The sequence below is a fragment of the Puma concolor genome, chromosome B1 (assembly GCF_028749965.1).
Source record: "Puma concolor isolate L17-30 chromosome B1, mPumCon1.1.hap2, whole genome shotgun sequence".
Lineage (NCBI taxonomy): Eukaryota > Metazoa > Chordata > Mammalia > Carnivora > Felidae > Puma > Puma concolor.
In genome coordinates, this window is record NC_141670.1 from 145,890,390 (window position 1) to 145,905,506 (window position 15,117).

A 15,117-nucleotide genomic window follows, 5' to 3' on the forward strand; every position below is an offset into this window, starting at 1 on the left:
TTAAGCGAGTTATTTCAGTAAGAGTACTTTGGGAGAAATCAGTAGATGTAATTTACTTTGCTTTTTTGCAGATGTTTTTTGTTTTTAAGTAGGCTTCCCGCCCAGTGCGGAGCCCAACAGAGGGCTTGAACTCATGACCTTGAGATCAAGACCTGAGCTGAGATCAAGAGTCAGATACTTAACCAAGTGAGCCACCCAGGCACCCCTTTCACAAACTTGATAAAGGTTCGAATCCAAGGTCCACCCTGTGACTGGATATATGGCTGATGTGTCAAAGGAAGAGTAGAGTGTGTAAGAGAAAAAGTGGCAAGAAAAGAGGCAGAAGTAACATAAGGACTAAATCAGGTAGACCTTGTAGGCCAGACAGGACGTGAAATTTTATTGGGTTGCCTTTGGAAGGAAAATTTTGAAAATGTCATCTGATTGACAGCTATAAAGGATCTGGTTGTTGTGCCTGTGAGACTAGACTGTAGTAGGATAAGAATGGAAGCACCAATAAATAAACGTTGAAAAAAAAAATTTAAAAAAAAAAAGAATGGAAGCACCAAGACCAAGTTGGAAGGCTGTTTCAGTAGGCAGTAGTGGCCTGGACTACAATAGCAGTAATAGGGATGAGAAGTGTTTAATCCAGATTAAATATTGAAGGTAGAGGGAATAAGTTTATTGATGATTGGCTGTGTGGTGTGAGAGAGTCAAGGGTGACAAACATTTTTGGTCGGAGCCAGTGAATGAATGCAATTCATACTGGTCTGCCTGCCTTATAGTCTATTCAGGGAGGGGGTGTTTCATGGAGGTTGTATTTGAAGGGCAGGGACATTAGAAGGCTACTGCAATCATTCTGGAAAGATGAAAGGGGCCTGAACCCGAGCAGAGGCTATAAGTATGGAGAGGCATTCAAAGGGCACAGACTTGAGAGATCCTTAGAAGTTAAAATCACCATTTAGAAAACAGTTTAGGGTTTTTTACTAAAATTAAAGATAGCTGAATATTTACCCTAGAGCAGGGGGTAAATATTTTTTACCTGTTTTTGGATAGCCCTAGAGCTCAGCATGTTTCTTACATATTTAAAGGATTAAAAAAGGGGGTGGGGTGGGATATGTAACAGACCATTTTTGGCCCCCAAAACTTAAAATATTTACTATCTGGCCCTTTACAGTGTAAGTTTCCCAGCCCGTGCTTTAGTTCAGTGGTTTTTATTTTTATTTATTTATTTTTTTAAAGTATACAGTCTATTAGCTTTTTTTTTTAATGTTTATTTATTTTGAAAGACAGAGAATGAGCAGGGGAAGAGCAGAGAGAAAGGCACACAATCCGAAACAGGCTTCAGGCTCCGAGCTGTCAGCACAGAGCCCGACGCAGGGCTCGAACTCCCAAACCGTGAGATCATGACCTGAGCCGAAGCCGGACGCCCAGCCGACTGAGCCACCCACGCGTCCCAGTTCAGTGGTTTTTAAAGTGTGGTTACTACACAGCAACAGCATCACCTGGGAGCTTGTTAGAAATGTAAATTCTCAGGCCTCAACACAAACTTGTTGAATCAAAAATCCTGGGCTTGGGGGCTCAGCAATCTTTGTTTTAACAAGCTCACCAGGTGATTCTGATGTATGTTAATTTTTGAGAACCATTCCCCTAGGGAAACCTTTGTACCTGTGCATCAGGATACATTATCTTGAAGAGTAATAGTGGTTATGCATAAGAACCCCAAACTGGAAACAATCGAAATGTCAATCAGCAGTACAGGAGATAAGTGTAAATCATGGCAGTTAATACAGTGAGCGTATTCCATAGCTTGTGATTAAGGGCTTGGAGTGTGATGGCAGACTGTGTTTGAATCCCAGCTCCAACAGTAGCTGTGTGACCTTAATTTGATCTCTCTAAACTTCAGCTTCCTCATTTGTAAAATGGGCATAAAAATAATAACTACTCTATAGGGTTATTGTTACGCCTAAACAATTACAAAAAGGAATTTGAAGAGTGCTTGGTACAGAAGTATTAGATTTAAAGGGTAATCTGCATGTAATATATTATGCTTTAAAGGAACAACAAAAAAAGTAAAAGTTCATTTCACAAAAGTTACAATCTGCTCAAATATTTTTCATGTAACAAAATGATTAGGCAAACTAAGGTAAAAACAATGTAGTTTTTGGAGATTCAGATGTTGGCACTGCCTCCGGAAACCTCAGTTTGCACATGTGGAAAATACTTTAAAATTGCTCTTAAAGGATTAAGAAAACTAATGAAAGGTCTATGCCCGCTTACGTTTGGTACATGGGCGCGTATTAAATGTATTCTTTCCTTTTCTATTTGCGATTTCATTTCTTTTGCCATTTCCTCAGCTCTTCCTTCCAAAATTCTTCTGCTGTCTCCATAGTCTTTGAGAAACATCGCCAGAACCAAGGTGCAAAGTGGCTTCCTTGACTATAAGGAGATTTGGCTTTCCCCATGAATCAAGGTCACTAGAGTCAGTGTCTAGTGTTGTCCCAGCTACGCCCTGGGGCCAAGTCTGGGCCTAGATCTAGGACAGGACTGTAATCCTGCTATCTCCTGAGATTTCAGCCTTTTTAGAGGCCTTAGTATGTAACACCCTTATTATGTATTTAGCAACACCTAAATACATAACAGGCACACAAAGAAATAGATTATTTTCCACTCTGTGCAGGCCACAGCATATTTTTCTATATCCCTGGGCCTAACACCTAGTAGGCCCCAGAACGTTATTTTGCTTTGGGTTGTTAGGCTGAATTTGACCTTCTCGGTGGAGTTTTAAATCTCCATTTCCTAGGATGGGTTAATAATGTAGGTGAATTTAGGGTACAAATAGCTGAAACCACTGGCTGCATTTTATGTTTGTCTAGAGCAGCAACCTGCAGACACCTAGTTAAAAGAGAAAATTACTAAATCCCTTCTCTTTTAACATTAATAATCAAAAGGGACTAGAAATATCGGTCTCCAAAAAACGGCGCAAAAGACACAGCGCAGCAGCCAACCGGGTTCGTGTTCGGGTGCGATTCAGAAGGGCGGCGAGGCCAGAGCCTTAGGGCAGTAGAAAGGCAGCCTCCTTGTGACGTCAAATCAGCGGACTCTCGCCCCGGCTTCAGGCCGGTTCCGGTTCCCCGGCTTTCTGGGCGCGAGAGTACGTGAGCGCGGCGGCGTTCTGCGCGTGCTCCGCAGAGAAACGCGAGAAGGTTGGGTCCTGCTCGCGAAGGAGATGCGTGATTGGCTGAAGTCGTGCTGGGGGGTTCCCCAGCCCTTTCGGCAGGGGTAAAACAATAAGAGGGGGCGGCGGCAAAGGGGGCGGGACGTCCGTGTTCCTTGTCGCTCGCCGCAGCGCCTGGCGCCCGGGAAGAGGTGGCTGTAAGGGAAGCGAGCTCGCGACTCTCTGGCTTCCGAGGCTTCAGGTTTATCGGAGGGAGGGGGTGGCAAGCGAGAAGAAGCCACTGCAGCCGGTCCTCGGCGACTCTCCTGTTGACCTCCGCGCGACGTACCCGCCGCCGCTGTTGGTTGGAGGTGTGTACGGGGGCCGGGAAGGGAGGTTGGTGTGGTGGTCGGAAGGGGACATTCCCTTTGCTGGCCGCGGCTCGAGGCAACCGTCCTGTGCGTGAGCCCCAGTGTCGGAGGTGTCGGGGCAGAGAGAGACCTTGTTCTTGCAGGCTGCCTACGCTGCCGTGTGTGCGTGGAAGAAGCCGAGCCTTTCCTCGCAGGTGAGGGATAGGAGGCCGCGTGAGAAGGGAGGTGACTGGCGTGCGTTGTGTGGACGGAGGGCTCCGCGGGCACAGGTGGGGCCCGGATTTGTTGGAGATGAGGTGGCGAGCTGGGAAAGGGGACGCAGCAGCTCCCAAAGGCGCGCTGGTGGAGGCTCAATTCGGGACGTGGAGGAGTGGGCTTTCTGGAGAGGATGTTTTAGGGTGGGGAGCCCACCAGCCTTGTCTTCGAGTCGTTTGCGTCTCTTATTCCCGGTTTCAGGGGAGCGGGGAGGCCGTCGCCGCCCCGCCCGTGGGGGAGGGGAAAAGAGGCTGTGTCGGCGGAGGCAGAAGCGACGCAGATGCGAAAGTAGCGGCCTGCGGGCACCATTTCTGTGCACCGAAACAGAATCCGGGTTTGAAAGCAGCCGCCGCTTTGCTTACCCAGTATCTAGTGTTCCGCGGTCTTTGACTCTCCCCTCACCCCGCACCTTGGGTTTATCCCCAACGTGTTCAGAAACCCGGTTTATATATATATGTAACGTGCACCTTTTTCCTACTCTTTTTATGCAGACAATCCTTTATTGATCCAGGAGTAGAAAAGGTGTTTGAGTGCTTTGAGGAATGGGTTTCTTCCTCTTCCCCCACTTTTGGGCGGGGGGCGGGAAGGATAGTCTAGGAGAGAAACATAAGCTTCCCTATATTGTGTTGATTTTTGTTAGTTGAATTTGATTGAATTTTATCTGCGTCTTTAAAAGCGGATTTCTTAAGATGGCTCTGTGCCGATTTGGAGCGAATATAGATTTGCATCTACAGTTTTCCGCATAGATCAATTCCTCCCCCCCCCCCCCCAACGCATACCTAATTTCTTAACAGATTTTTTTTTTTCCCGACGGTAGGTGCTTTTGCTCCCTTTAAAAAACAACAAAACTCGTGCACGGAAGCTGGAGCGATAGTAAAGTTGACCCCCCCCCCCAATATAATTGTTATGGTTTCAAATTGGGTTAAAATACTGGTTTTTAGGTTCAAGGCTCCACACACCGTGTTAGTCCTCCAAATGTGAGCATTTCCTGTACCTGGATCTCTGAACCATAAACCGCAATTAGGGAACCCTGTATGTAAGAGGGAAACAAGATGGGAATTTCTTGTCTAGCTCCATATTTGGCAGTTAATATAACCTTAGACATGTGAACAAAGTTTCTAAGTAAACATTTAGCCCTTTTAGTATCCAATGTTATTTTGATGTCCAAAATTCTTGGTCTTGAAAGATAGATGGTATGATTAGTTTGAATTTAGAACTGGATTGTGTGTAGTTTCTTTGGTGATAGTACCTCCTGCCTTCTTAAATTTTTAGGATTAGTCATGTGTGTCCCTATGTTATAACAATCTTTAGAGGCTGTTTAATTCTGAAAGGCTATTGGGATTGTAGGGAGGATAAGGACCTCAAATGGGTTGCTTATTAAGAACTGTTATGGTTCAGGTTTTTTAATATTTGGGGTTGAAATATTAGTGATGAAGAAGTGTTAAGAGTGAAGAGAATCAGAATACTTGTGGGGTTCTTAGGGATCAGAAGTAGAAGAAAGAAGAAAATAAATCTTAATTTGGTAGCCTAAATGAGTGTTCAGTAGTAGCTGAGCAGCCAATTCTTGAGTTTCAGTAATATTGGCACTGTTGGTAGCAGGAAATAATTGCCCATATTTTACTTATGAGAAATCAAAAATGAAAATTTTGATAGCAGTTGTTGAAAATCTGTAAATAACTAATTGTGTGTTTAGATTCTTAACAGTTTCCTTATTGTGAAGAATTATTCCTGTTGATTCCCTGTTATCAGAATCGAAGATTCCTGGGGCGCCTGAGTGGCCCAGTTGGTTAAACATCCAACTCTTTGATTTCTGCTCAGGTCATGACAACAGGAGCCTGCTTGGGATTCTCTCTCTCTCTCTCACTGCCTCTCTCCCCTCAAACACACACTCTCTCAAAATAAACAAACATTAAAAAGAGTTTTTAAAAAAAATACAAACTTTTTTTAAGGATTGAAAGTTCATTCTTAGGTTTCCTTAAGACTTTTCCCCCACATTTTACACTGAGTTGATTTGGAGGCAGGGAATGACCCCCCCCCCCTTTATTTTAAATTGTTTTTTAATGTTTATTTGTTTTTGAGAGAGAGACAGACAGACAGAGGATCCGAAACAGGCTCCAGGCTCTGAGCTGTCAGCACAGAGCCTGATGTGGGGCTCGAACTCAGGACTTGTGAGATCATGACCTGAACCAAAGTCAGATGCTTAACCGACTGAGCCACCCAGGCACCCCACGAGTGATCCCTTCTAAAGGCTGGGTTTGATAGGTACAACTTGAGGGTTGCTTCTGAATTTAAATTCAGTAGAATTTCATCAGCAAACATGGCTTGGTTACATTACTCTGCAGTGATGGACACTTGATTAAGAGCTGCTAAGACAAATTGATTCTTCGCCCAGAACTCTGGACTGGCTTCAGAAGGAGTAGAATCAGTTTCTTGATGGCTGTGCCTCAGCTTATTCACATCTTTTAATTTCTAGGTATTTTACCTTATTTTGGTACAGCATTGTGGGTATTTTGGGATGACTCCTGGGTTTTTTGTCTTTTGTTACTGTCTTCTGTTTCTTAGCTCCTTCCAACGGTACCAAATAAGGTAACAGTTTGACTTAAAAAGAATTTTTTTATATTTTTGCATTTGTAGCTGTTCTTTTTCATTTAGCTGTTCTTTTTCATTTACCATTTTTTTTGTTGTTTTTTTGTTTTTGTTTTTGATTTTTGAGGGGAGAGGTACAGAGAGAATCCCAAGAGGACTCTGCTCTCTGCTCTGTCTGATGCCGGGCTTGATCTCACCAATCCGTGAGAATCATGACTGGAGCTGAAACCAAGAGTCAGATGCTTAACCAACTGAGCCACCCAGGCACCCCCCCCCCCCCCCGCCTTTTTTTTTAATTTGTTTTTAGTGTTTATTATTTTTGAGAGAGAGAGACAATGCGTGAGTGGGGGAGGTGCAGAGACAGCATAATACTTGGTCACTTTCAAGAGTTTCTGAACTTTAAGTTTTGCCTCCTTACTTTTGGGGCCTGAGGACAGGCTGAATCTACAACTACCTTTTATTTATTTCTGCCACTGGTACTTGATCTTGTTTGTGATGCTTTCATTTTATGGTCTGCTACAACAAATTGAAGGTTTCTGCTCTAAAGAGGTGTTCATTGTTGGGGCGACTGACTGGCTCAGTCAGTAGAACTTGCCACTCTTTCAATTTTTTTTTTCAAGTTTATTTATTTTTGAGAGAGAGAGAGCATGAGTTGGGGAAGGAGAGAGAAATCCCAAGCAGGCTCCCCACTGTCAGCGCAGAGCCCGGTGCAGGGTTCGAACTCATGAACAGTGAGATCATGAGATCGATCATGACCTGAGCCCAATCAAGAGTCGGATGCCTAACTGAGCCACCCAGGCGCCCCTAGAACATGCCACTCTTGATTTTAGGGTTGTGAGTTCCAGCCCCCCGTTGGATGTAGAGATTACTTAAAAATTAAAAAAAAAATCTTTAAAAAAAAGATTCATTGCTATTTTGGTAAAGTCACCTGGAGTTTCAGAAGTTCCAGTTTTAATATGTGATTAAGTGTTGAGAATGGGAATAGTCCATGGCTCAGTGACAAAGGGGTTAGGCCTGACTACTGGGGAAAGGTAGTTCAGTACCCAGTAAAGATTAGCTATGTTCTAGCATGGACATAGCCTTTGGTAGCATAGTTTCTTTCTGGTAAAGAATTGCATCCTGTTACTAGAGATCTTATTACTTTTATAGGAATCAAGATACAGTACATATAACTTTACAGTAGGCTGAAAAAATATTTTTTGTAGGTTAAAAAAATTTTTGTAATTGTCATTTTCTTTGAGTTTCCTGATTATTTATTTTTTAAATAAGATGACATAGCTCAACTTCTTAGCAGTTTTCATTTGCGTTGTTTTTTTCTCCAAGCATTGAAATAGCCACCAAATGTGACATGGAATTTCATGTCTGTAATTTGCAGTGAGTGAAATCTCCCCGCCAGAACTTGGGCAGTTACCACTTTTTATAAATTGTGGTCAGGACACTCCGGGCTCCTCAAAGAGTGAAGTTTTGATTGTGTGTTTTGATGTTTATATACTGTGGTGGTTGCTGGCAGGTGTTTGAAGCTAATAGTTATAGTTAGATGTTATGATTATATGTAGATCTATCACCGTGTGGATAATGGAGACGTTGCTTTAATAAGAATGGAGATGCCATTTCAGAGATCCCTGAGATTAAAGAGAACTGTTGGAATACAAAATTATTTTGCTTGGGGCCTTTTTTTTTTTTTTTTTTTAAGTTCTGTATTTTAAGAGAGAATTGTGAGTGGGGAAAGAGCAGAAAGAAAGGGAGAGAGAATCCCAAGCGGGGCTCCATCCTAGCCCTATAAACCGTGAGATTGAGACCTGAGGCTAAATCAAGAGTCAGACACTTAAAGGACTGAGCCATACAGTGTCTCCCTTGTCTTTTCTATTGTAATCTGCTCTGATAACTATTTTGCTATAGTAGATCTGAAAAATTAATTTCATTTTCTTGTCCAGGTGCATGCATAGCCTTTACATTGTTGAAATCAGGCCTTGTAAGTTTTGAATTGTGTTCAGTGTGTTTTCTTTGGTGGTTTTATTGTCTTTGAAAGTATTTTAATGACTGCACATGAATTGATGTTTTTTATATTATAGTTGGGATTCAGTTTATTCTATCAGGTAAGGATAGCAAATGTTTTATAAATCACCTTTTGGAAACCTTGATGTTAGAGGGTGCTGCTTAGGATCCTAGGCAGTAAGTTCTTTACTAGTCTTTCAGTATGTAGCTGCTCTATTTTATTTTATTTTATTTTTTAAGTTTTAATGTTTATTTTTGAGAGAGACAGAATGAGCGGGGAAGGGGACAGAGAGACACAGAATCCAAAGCGGTCTCCAGGCTCCAAACTTACAGCACAGAGCCGGACGCAGGGCTTGAACCCATGAATCCCGGGATCATGACCCGAGCCACCCAGGCACCCCTGGTTGCTCAATTTTAATTCCAACATGGTATTAGTCTGTTTCTTCCATCTCCATCTCCATCTACTGAAGCCTGTCTTCAATTAGTTGGTGATATTTAAGCACACTTAAACTTCATAAATTGTCACTAATGTACGCATAATGTCAGAGATTGCCTTTTTGTTTTACTAGTAGTGGTAAGTGTATTCACACACTTTTGGCCTTTATTCTAGAGCCGTGTTTTCTTTTTTCTTTCTTTTTTTTCTTAAGCTTATTTTTTTAGTACTCTCTACACCCAGTGTGGGGCTCAAACTTATGACCCCAAGATTAAGATGTTGCTTGCTCTACTGACTGAGCCAGCAAGGCACCCCTAGAGTCCTATTTTGTAACCAGTAACATGTATCTGTTAGAAAGTTATCAGAAACTAAGTGAAAATTTTAATGTCTTAATTTAACGTCTTACTAGTGGTGTTAAGAATGGGTACGTAGCTTGCATTCTTTTTCTTGTAGACCCATAACCCATTTGTATGTATGTTTTTATCATGCTTTTTTCCAAAGATGGAGTTTGTAACATTATTCTACAATTTGGTTATTACTTTTGCAGACGGTCTTTCTTGCCCACATTTATACTTTCCTATCCGCCCCTATTTTACTTTTTTTTTTAAGCTTATTTATTTTTGAGAGAGAGTGGGGAGGGACAGAGAGAGAGGGAGAGACCACCCAGGCATCCCTCTCCTATTTTACTTTAAATCAGTGCATAATTTTGTATTTTATAGCTTTCCATTTAATTGTTTTTTTTTGTTTTTGAGAGAGAGACAGAGCGTGGGCAGGGCAGGGGCAGAGAGACAGGGAGACGCAGAATCAGAAGCAGCCTCCATCCAGGCTCTGGGCTGTCAGCACAGAGCTCGATGAGGGACTCAAACTCACAAACCATGAGAATGGTCTGGGCTGAAGTCAGATGCTTAACCGAGTGAGCCATTTAGGTGCCTCCATTTACCTCTTGATGGAATTTAGACTGCTTTATTTATTTATTTATTTATTTATTTATTTATTTATTTATTTATTAAGTTTAAAAAGTCTTATTTTGAGAGAAAGAAAAAAATGCGAGCGGGGGAGGGGCAGAGAGAGAGGGAGACAGAGAATATCAAACAGGCTCTGCTCTGCCAGTGCAGAGCCAGATGTGAGCTTTGAATTCCTGAACTGCTGCAAGATCATGACCTGAGCTAAAATCCCGATGCTTAACTGACTGAGGCACCCAGGCGCCCCTAGCCTGCTTGATTTTCTTTAGTGGCAATGAACAGCGTTAAATATACATCTTTGTTCAATTGTGTATTTCTTTGTAATGTGTCTTAGAAATGGCATTAGTGGTTATATATGTTCATTTTTAATTGATTAAAACTGCAAAATTACATCTTCTAAAGGTTGTAAAAATGTTTATTTTCACTAACACTGTGTAAGAGCCCATTTTCCCCACACCCCTTAACAGTACTGGATATTACCAATCATTTTCATTTTTGTTAATTTTATAGGTGGAAGATACCAACTTTGAATAAATTGCCCTTTTTTTTTGAACTGTGGAATGTTCTCAATTTCAGGATATCGTGGTTCCCCTACATTGTGTTGAGGGATTTTCCGTGAAAGTTCGTGAAATAATTGACATAATGAAGCATAATTGTATTGCCAAATTTAAAATTTGAGGAATAATTTACCAACAGTAGAGACTATTCTTCATATGCAGTTTAATGACTTTAGACAGGCATATAGTTATGAAACCACTACCATGGTCAAGATCCAAGATATTCCCTTCACCAGAAGTTATCTCCTGTTTCTTTATAGTCCTTTGTATCTTCAGTCTCTGATAGGTTTAACCCTGTAGTTTTGCATTTTGCAGAATGTCCTGTCAATAGAATTCTGTAATACTAACTTGTTTAGCTTTCAATAATGGTTTTTTTTTTTAAGTTATGAGAAATCTGTTTTTTTCTGGATACAAGTCCTTTATCATTTCAGACTGTGGTTTGTCTTTATTTTCTAAGTGATAATTCTAAATGAGAAGTTTTACATTTTGATGGAGGTCCAATTTGTCAGGTTTTTTAAATAATTCTTTTTGTGTCTTACCTACTTTATTTAACCTAAGGTTACAAAAGTTTTCTTTTTAAAAATAGTATATATTTTTATTTTTTTATTTTATTTTTTTAATTTTTTAACGTTTATTTATTTTTGAGACAGAGTATGAATGGGGGAGGGTCAGATAGAGAGGAAGACACAGAATCTGAAACAGGCTCCAGGCTCTGAGCTGTCAGCACAGAGCCTGATGTGGGGCTTGAACTCACAGACTGCGAGATCATGACCTGAGCCGAAGTCAGACACCTAACTGACTGAGCCACCCAGGTGCCCCAAAAATAGTATATATTTTAAAATGTTTATTATTTTAGAGAGCATGCACGTTTGGGGCGAGTGGAGGGGCAGAGAGGGGGGACAGAGGATCCAAAGCAGGCTCTGTGCTGACAGCAGAGAGCCCGATGCGGGGGCTCGAACTCATGATCTGTGAGATCATGACCTGGGCCGAAGTTGGACACTCAACTGACTGAGCCACCCAGGCACCCCTGAAAGTTTTCTTCTAGAAGCCTAAAGTTTTAGGTTTTACACTTAGGTCTGTGGTCCATCAAGATGATTTTTATATGCAAGCGAGAAAGTATGAGGCAGACTTCCTTTTGTTCATTTGTGTTTCTAAAGTTTATTTATATTGAGAGCACACGAGCACATGAAAGGGCAGAGAGAGAGGGACAGAGAGAGAATCCCAAGTAGGCTCTACACTGTTAGCATGGAGCCCGATAAGGGACTCAGTCTCACAAATTGTGAAATCATGACCTGAGCTGAAGTCCAACCCTTAACCAACTGAGCCACCAAGTGCCCCCCTTTTGTTTTTAATGTGTGGATGTCAGATTGTCCCTAAATCTTTTTGTTGAAAAGATAAAATTACTTTGGTACCTTTGAAAGGACTATATTGTGTGGGTCTCTTGTAATGCTAATTTTGGGGGGGGGTGGGATTTCTAAAATTACTTAAAGTTCTAAAATTAGAGCCTTAAGTTCTGATTTTAAAGTTTAAAAGTTCTTAAAAGTATTTGTGCCCAAACTGCTATGCTGTATTTGATTGTTGACCTTTTAATATCAAAACACTCTAACTTCATTATTACAGGAGTAGCATGCGTTCATGTAGGTGACTGTACACCTGTACATTTACGTATAAATACGCACAGGAGCATAGGTGGTTGGTTAACTTTAAAGATAGCTTAAAATTGCATGCTTAATGATTTTGTTTAATCTATTCGCTGACATTTGTCTATAGTTTTATTCATTAGCTATTGAAATATCTTTGTATTTTAGTAGGTTGCTGCTCTTTTTTTAAGAGGTCTTTAGTATCAGAACAGATGCTTTTAAACAGATACTTTAGTATCAGAACAGATACTTTAATAGTATTATGAGCACAGTTATGGTGGATGCTACAAAGATATCTCCTGGAAGCATGACACTGCCAGGCTTATGCTTAGCATTAGCACTGAGGAGTCTTCCAAATAGAGGGGAGTGCCTGTACACATGTACACACATTATTAGGATTAAATGCGTTAATAAGAGCTAAAGAAGAGATACATAATACTAAGGGAAAGAAATGGTTAATCCTGCCTGATGGACCTAGCTCAGAAAGCTAGAGGGAGATTGGAATGAGATCTTGAGCAGGTTTTTGAAGAATGAAAAGGGGAAAGATTCGGTGGTATGAGGTTTCGAGGAGATAGTCATCCCCTAAAAATTGTTTTCTCTTTTAGCTTTGGCTTAGAATATTCACTTCATTTTCTGCATATCCAATGTCTTCCTGTTCCAGTTTCCAAGTGGTATATTCTTTGTGGTAGGGCTGTGTAGCATTTATCACATAATTGTGTTTAGGACTTCTGTCTCCCACTGGACTGTAAATTTCTTTGGAGCAGCAGATGAAGTCCTTCATGTTCACCATTGTTTTTCCTTGCATAATTTCTGACACATGTAGAGTGGACATTCAATAAACATTGAAAGAATGCGTGTTGTCTCACCTATTCACCCAGCATATGTTGAATGAAGTAAGACAGTGGCCTAAAGAATGAAAATCGCAGATTCAGGGAATGATGGGGAGTGGCATCGTGTTCTTCAAACACAGAATTTGTTACAGAGGTGAGAAATGAGATGGGAGATAAATTTGAAAAGTTGGTCAGGACCATGAATTTCAGGCTGGATTTTTGTGTAATGCCTTATGCTTCAAACTGAATGCAGATGTTTGTATTTAAAGTATGCTGCACGTGATAAGCTTGGAAGACTTGAAGATGTAAAGAATGTGAATTCAGTGGGAGCAGAAAGGATGAAACAAATTGCAAAAGACTTTTGAGTTGTTAGGATTTCACCGTTTGAAGCTTAAAGAAGGAAAATCATTTAGGACTGAGCATTTGAGCCAAGAAGATGGTGCCATTAACAGAAATAAAGTTTTTTGTGTATCTGGGGAGGGTTGCATATATTGAGTAACCTGTGAAGTCACATGTGGGTATTCAGCAGGGGGTTAAAAATGTAAAATTTGAGTTTATGGTAGAGACCAGCTATCCTTTTAGGTAGATATGAGAGCTAAAGCCCTTAGATTGTGAAACTGCCAGGTTAGAAGACAGAACTTTGAGAACTTCTGCATTTTGATGAGAAGGAAAGTTGCTTTATCATAGAAATCTAAAAGCATTAGGAGTAGGCTATCAACAATGGTAATGCAGATAAGAGGAAGACTGAGGAAGGTCATTGGAGTTTTCAGAATTGTGACTTTCTGGAGAATTATATTTAAGGGAGAGCCCAGATTATAATATTTGAGAGTGGAGGAGAGATGAGGAAGACTAATGCACAGTTAGTAATTTAGGGAAAAATATGATTAATAAAAAGTACTTTGAGAATCCAGAGGAAAGACAGTTATAGTCTTTTGAATCAGGAAAGGTTTTCAGGGGGACAATACCTGGGCCCAAATAAATGCATGGGGTTTCAATCATTAAAGATAGGGAGGGATGGAGTGAGTATTGGAGTAGGAATCTTGTTTAGTAGACTTCTAGAATCGTAGTGTTGGAGCAACCTAAATGTTGTTAGACATAGACTGTTTTACTAGATTTCTGCTAAATTGTGCAGAATTGCATCTCTGAGATAAATACCTACATTGACTGGCTATTTATGAAGTAGCTCTATTCTGGTTATTCTTGGATTATTTGAACCTAACTCTACCTTCTTGTAATGTCCATTTACTCTTTATCCAGTACTTGTACAAAGTAGAATAGAATTGTCAGCTCATTTTAGACATTATATTGTAGCCTGAGATTGTGTGCTTTAGGGGCAGCTCCATTATACCAGTTAGTGATTTACCCAACCTTTAACCAAAAAGTGAGCAAACAAATCTTAAGTACTTAACTAGAAGCTGAAGTTTTAATCAAGGAAGGAACCAAAAGGTATCAAAATAGCCAAAGGAACCAGTTCCTTTGATTTTTTTTTTTTTAACTTACTTGAATTTGAAGTATATTGTAAGATGAAACCTAATGTGACTTTCTTCTCTTGTGTATATGTGTTAATTTTCTTTCCTCCACTCCTCTCTCACTGGTATTAAGAGATTCAGAAAAGATAGTGCCAGTTGATACAGAGCAATTTCCCATGACAGCTGGAGTAGCTATGCTTCAGGAATTAGTCTAGGCAAATGGAGAAGAAACATTTTAAGAAACAAGAATGAATAAAAGGATGTTGATGAAGATACACGGGGATTAAGTGGGGTAAAGTTGGAAAGTAGAATGATCTCTGAAGTAGTTGAGGCTCTGTAAATTATATCTCAGAGGCCACATATAATCATGTTGATATTTGGATGAATAGATAGGACTGATTATTTTTAATTGACATGGAAAAGTGAATTTATATGTGCATCCCAGTGTGACACAAATCTCCACATTTTCAAATGTTCATAGGAAAAAGTGGGGTTTAATACATAGAATTTTACTTTATCCAAAAAGATGTTAGATGATAATTGCTCTTAATCTTTGAAGGTGCTAGAGGCTAACAACCACATGAAGAAGATTCCCTTTTACAGAAGAATCCTTTAATCTCGGCTATCTTTGTTGAACTGTATCGTCTTGTAGGTTTGACCAGAGATCACATCTCAATTTATAAATTAGAAAATTGAGATCCCAAAAGCTAACTCTTTCATGGTCTTAGATAGTTAAAATCTTTCTTAGTCCCATGTTCAGAGGTTTCTTTTTGATCATTAAAAAAAAAAAAAAAAATGGAAGGACCCCAAATCCCAGAAATTGCTTACCTATGAGTTGAATACTTTGCTGTGAATAATAATTGCACAGTTGTTCTTGTAATCA

At 40.3% G+C, this 15,117-nt stretch overlaps 1 protein-coding gene across 2 annotated transcripts in view; it reads left to right on the top strand.

The window, feature by feature from the left end:
- Positions 1–3,373: 3,373 nt before the first annotated feature.
- G3BP2 (G3BP stress granule assembly factor 2) overlaps positions 3,374–15,117 on the top strand; it is a 33,625-nt gene continuing 21,881 nt past the window's right edge. For both annotated transcript variants that reach the window (XM_086704835.1, XM_086704834.1), the window contains exon 1: positions 3,374–3,507. The gene's annotated coding sequence lies outside the window, so the exon portion shown is untranslated. The remainder of the gene's footprint in view (positions 3,508–15,117) is intronic.